Below are 6,022 nucleotides of genomic sequence, written 5' to 3'. Positions count from 1 at the left end.
TTGGTAGTTACCAGTTACTTAATTACCTAAAGTATTTGGAAGATCCAATAGAATTTAAGTATTGCTATAAAAGAGGCCTCTGTCACCGGTTTCCTAGAGGAGGTGCTGTTTTATTCACATTCTGAAAGAAAATGTCTTTGTGTCTGCAGTATAATTTCTTGGCAAAAGTATTTTAACATGTAGCCTTCTCGAAGGGCACTTGGTTTTCATACATGGCGGCACTTCCCGCAAACCATACCTGAATCACGTTGAAAGTGTCATCCTCCTCTGAAGGCCAGAATTACTGTAACCTTTTTAGGAAGCGGTTTCTGTCACCTATGCTCCAGGAATATTATATTCGATTTCACTCTTGGTTTTCGTTCTTGTTGGTGATTCTAGAAGGTAAACTCCTACGCTAACTGCAAAATACTGTAGTAAATATATCAAAAAGAGTTTAGTTTACTGTGAGAAATGTAGTAACTGGTTCAAGTTCTGGTTGAAGAAGCGATTTCGTTCCTAGAGTACACCAAAACCTTTATTTTAAAATTTCTTTACCTGTGAAATAATCCGAAGACCACATAATAGCCAGCCTTCAGAGTGCATTGGGAAACCAAGTTTCTAATGTGAATGGGAGGCAGCTGAAAGCCAGGTGCTTGTGTTACAAACACTTCTGGGCTGGTGGGCTAAGCTCAGCGACAGTCTCAGGGACATGAGACCGTGGCATTCAGGCCTGAGCAGCATTTGGTCTTCCTTTGAGAATGGACATTGGTTACTTGGAAACCTGAAGCTTTGTCCTTGACAACAAAACAAAACAAAACAAAACAAAACAAAACAAAACAAAAGAAAGCCCTTGTCTTCTGAATTCTATTTTAAAACCCATCTGGATACATGGAGGGGACCAGCGCTTCATTTCTGCTTCTCCACAGCAAGGCCCTTCCCCGATATCTTCTCTCTCTGACCATAACATCTACACTCTTCACTGGTAACAAATATGTAAGTTGCAGGCTTCAAATAGTTTTTTTTTTTTAATGTGTATTAAAAATACCCTCTCTGATCTTTCTTAGAATCCTTCAGTGAAACGTCTGAGGAGGCTTTAAACAAAGGGAATGTGTGTGTGTGGACCGAGGAGCAGCCTCCTCTGGCCTGGGTGCTCACCTGCTCTCCTGGGGGAGGAGGCTCAGTCCTGTGACCAGGTTTTAAGGGGTGCCCAGCTGCAGAAAGTGTATGTGAATGTTGCCTGTCGTGTCACGGGGAGGTACGGGCTGTCCTTCCCTCCTTGCCTCCCTCCATGTGGCTACAAAGGAGCCACAGGCAATCCAGATGGAGTGAGGGTGGAGGGGGGTTTGTCAGGGAGTGTGAAGGCAGAGATAAGTTGGTCACAGAGACAGGTGACGTCTAAATACTGGGAGAGCCGGGGAGGTGTGACGCAGGTGTCAGGAAATCTGAGGAACTCCTGTGAAGACCTGGCAGCGAGACCCTGGGCCCCTGCTCCGGGGGCAAGGCTGTGGGGTCCTATTAGTTCAGCCCACACATGCCAAGCACCTGCTGTGTGCCCCAGTCACCCCAGGCTCACAGAAAAGCCCCCAGGCAGGCTACGCTTCCAACTGCCTGATGCACGAACTCCCAGTAGCACCCTGTGAGGTGATCCAGGTCGTGCTGGTGGGCGTGGAGGAACAGGGCAGCCAAGCTTATAGGCAGACGGAAGGACATGAGGGTCTGCAAAATCACCTCCCCGGTCCTGCCCCCAAACACTTCCTTCAGTGCCTAGCACCAGGCCTTTAGAGATGTCGTCCTGCGCGTCTTGAAGGCCAACCACTGAGAAGGAAGAAGTGAAACCTCACATTGATCAGCAAATGACGGGGATGGGGCCGCTCATCGTGTAAAAGCAAGTGGGGACCGGAGGTCCTGGGACAGTGCCCAAGAGGGGCGGGTGTGACGACAAGGCAGGAAGCACTCACTTTCAGCCTTGTGCCTAGGACACGGTGTGGCCGTGGGACAGCCTTGTGCCTAGGACACGGTGTGGCCGTGGGACAGCCTTGTGCCTAGGACACAGTGAGGTCATGGGAAGAGCCTGGACTCTGCTCTGACCCAGAAGTGGTTCCTCCATCTCCTCCACCATCTGCTGATTTTATGGACTGAAGCAAGCTCTTTAACTGTCCGAGCCTCTGTGTCCTCCTGGCACCCACCTCCAGGTGGGCTCTGAGATTGCTGTGAGAAGGATGTGGAGAGCTGCAGGGCACCACCCGGGGACGTCACGCCAGGCTCCATGCCACATGGCCCCACATTTCTAGCATACATGGGGGTCAATCATCTCCAGCTGGAGAAGAAACTGAGCCATCCAACCAGCTCACACCCTGCACCTGGTTATGAAGGGCAACATGTCCTATTGTCCGTTCCACCTCTGCCTCCTCTGTGAAGGTCAAGGTTGAACGTCTGATGTTCCGAGATGTCGCTGGAGCCAGAGACATATGGGGTTAGGCTTCATACAAAGACACCTTTCAAAATATATTTATGAGACACATTCTCATGAGACACTCATGGCAACAACATTTTATTTATTTTATTTTTATTTTTTAAGATATATTTGGGGGGGCAGAGGGAAAGGAGTGAGAATCTCAAGCAGACTCCCCACTGAGCGAGGATCCTGACACCGGGCTTGATCCCAAGACCCATGAGATCATGACCTGAGCCGAAACTAAGAGTCAGACTTAACTGACTGAGCCACCCAAGCGCCCCACGGCAACAACATTTTAAAGCTGATATTACTTGCATTTCAAAATTGGGAAAGCTAAATTCAGAGATGGTGAGTGGCTTGTGCTAATGAAGCAAGGAATTGGGCGTCGCATTTAGAAAGGACCAGATTAGCTAGCGCTAGGAGAGTTCTCCACAATTCTCAAACTGTACCTTTCCTGACTCCTGCCTCTTGATTTTTTAAACTTAGAAACACCAAGAAACACACACACACAAAGAAAATCACTTCAAAACCCACTACATGACAGAATCCTGTAGAGGGAGAATCAGCTAGTCACCCCCCACCCGCCCTCCCCCCGGGGGCACTGCTGATAGCCGGCTGAGTCTCCATCCTTCCTCTTAACACCAGAGTGGCAGGGGATATTGGGAATATCGGGCAGGCTGAGTCCTGGAGCACTAAGAATGTGCCTCTCCCCCCACTCTCCTCCTGCACCCCAAGTCTGGCCGCTACACGAACAGCAGCTGTTGTCCCGAGCTGGGCTGTCCTAGTAAAGCCAGAAAGCAAAGGACACAGGTCTTGGCACCTAGTTGTCTGCTAGGGATGGCAGAGACTCAGGACGGGAGAAAAGGCATCTTCCACCCATCAACGGAAGAGACAAAAGTGCTCTGGGCCGGGAAGACCACAGAGAGGAAAGCTGAAGAGCTAGGTGCTGGTCTTTGAGAACCTGTTCTGGGCTCTGGCCCCGCTACTCTGAACTGGCCCCCAAGGTGGCGAAGTCTGGCTTAAGTTTGCCTGTGAATTACCCGAACCTCCCAAATATCAGGGGCTTAGACAAGATAAAAGTTTATTTCTTTCTCACATTCAAGAAGTTGGCTCATTGCTGTGCCGGGCAAGACTTCCATCCCCAGGTGGCAGCTGGACCTCAGTGGTCGCGGTCACCCCCACCGCGTGCACCCGCATCACAGGGGATGGGGCACGAGGAGGATGGTCTTCCTTTAGGGACACTCCCTGGAAGTGGTGCATTGGCCCTGTGTCTCACCGGCCAACACGTCTAGAGAGAACAGGAAACAGGGGTGGGGTGCGAGGACCTCACATAAAGTTGGGGTTTCATTACTGAGGAAGTGGTGACCATGGATTTTGGAGGAGAACCAGCTGTCCCTGCTCTGGTTGGTGGGATGCCTGACCCTTCAAAACAAATCTGAGGGCCTGGGAGTAGAGGGGACCTGCACTGTTGACCGTGGCACGAGGGAGGGCCCCAGAGACCCAAGTCTGGGGAGCCAGGGGAGGGGAAAACGCAAATGCCCTGACTGGCCGGAATTCTCTGAGAGAAACCTGAGGTGATCAGGCTTGCCTGGAGTTGGCAGGATTGAGTTTTCCACGACCTGCTGGAATGGGGGCTGGAGATAGAAAACCACGTCAGAGAACAAGGCTCCATTTCTTACTTGTTTGCGTTTTGTGGCCTAAGAGCTCACCAAGGTGTGCCATCCCCCGCGGTTGGTGACATGCGTTTTAAACATTTTTTCCATTTGTGAGCACATGGATCTGATTTTTTTTGCTTAACGACTTCATAGTAATGAATTGAGCAGCGCAAGTGATTCAAGGTGCAAACCCCACCTTAGCACCTTCTCTTTCTGGTGTTTGTCAGAATTGTCCAAACTGCACAGGATCTATCTCTGCTCCTCCGAGCATTTTGTGTGCAGACTCTACTTGCTACACCAAATCCTATTTGTCTTATCTTATGAATTTATTTTTGTTCTCGCTCTTTCTCCACACACACATTACAAATATATTACATTTCATAGCACATATTATATTACATATAAAATCACCCCAAACACACATGACTGTATTTAAAATCTTTCAATAGGTACATTTCCCAAACATGGGAGTGAAAAAATTTTGCTCTGTTTTAATTAAATAACTCCCCTCTCCACTAGGTACTAAGTCCTCAAATGCGAGAGAAAGTGTTCTTACCGTCTGCCCCTTAGGAACGTGGAGCGGAGGGATATCCGTCTGTGTCTGCGGGGCTGCTGTTCCCTTAGGGACAAAATTAAAATCCTGGGGACCAGATGGCCTTGTGTTTAGCAAATAGGTCTCCCCAGGACCTTTTGGGAATGAAGGCAGGGTTAGGATGGGGACAAGGAAACAGAGAACGCGAATCGGCTGCCCAGATTTCCATAAAGCTCAAAGCTGCTTTCTAGATTCAAAATAGGGGGACAAAGGGAGCTAGAACGAAGATGTGGGAATAAGGTGCACATTTGGCCAGGTGGGTCCTTACAGGTCAGGCAGTTCCCACGCCCCACCCACCACGTCCTTAACCGGCGGAGAAAGAAGTGGAGATGTGGAAGATGGCCAGGTGTCCCATAGCTGGCACAGCCCACATGTGACAATGACAGCTGAGGTCTGGAGCATCTATCCCGTCACTGCAGTGACAAAGCCCTTCACTGCCTACAAGCAAAAGGGATCATAAATAGCCACGTGGTCCAGAAGAAATTGACGGCGTGTTCTGGTGGCTCTCCCTCACCCAGACCCCGGCTGGTGACATCAGATGGAGGCTGTGCTGGTCCCAGGAGGGCAATAATGGGGTCTCTGAAGAGCCGGAGAGCAGCTGGGAAGAGAAGTTGGTAAGGCATGGCCCTGTCCTCCATCCTTCATATCAGACTCTAGTTGTGCTTCTGACTAGTCCTGGAGGGAGGGTCGGGACTATTCAGAGGACCGCACTAGGTGCCCTAATTCCCAGAAACCATTTCAGTTTGCATCTATGCCTTGGGAACCCTCGAATGGTGACTAAATGTTCACCCTGTGCCTGGCCGGGTTATCAGTCAGCACCTCTGTGACTTCTTTCCCAAGTGCTGATGTCATTTCCTTTGACCGCACATGCTGGTGCTCACAGACACCCTCTGCAATTTGTCGTGCAGCTCAAAGTTGCAGAGTGTTTGGTCTTTATCTGCTCTGGTATCCCAGTCGTTAATAGCATTAATACGATGTAGAATCGCTCTTCTTTAAACACTTGGTCTTCGAAGTGTAGAAGGCAAGGTTTTTGTGGTTTGATTTTCGTAAACGTTCTCATTTATACTTCCAGTCAAGTGTCTTGAAACAATTTGTCATTTCACTCCATGGCCGAGGTGCCCTCGGGTACTGCTCCGCCTGCTACAAGAGCCCGTGGGGCCATCACATGTGCACTCCAGGAGGCCAGATTTAAGCATAATTTGCTTAAATAAGTAAAGTAAATTACCTAAAAAAATCATGATTCCAAGAAGAGTTGCTATGGTAGGCTTAGGAAGAAGAAAAATTCAAAATTCAAGAATAGAAAGGGAACATTTTTGCCAAAGACTCTCAGAGGTGTCTAAG

This window comes from Eumetopias jubatus, unplaced genomic scaffold, assembly GCF_037043125.1.
Source record: "Eumetopias jubatus isolate StellerSeaLion01/CBP00866 unplaced genomic scaffold, mEumJub1_p1.0 scaffold_6, whole genome shotgun sequence".
NCBI lineage: Eukaryota > Metazoa > Chordata > Mammalia > Carnivora > Otariidae > Eumetopias > Eumetopias jubatus.
The sequence above is the reverse complement of the archived record's forward strand: the minus strand, read 5'-3'. Positions refer to the sequence as shown.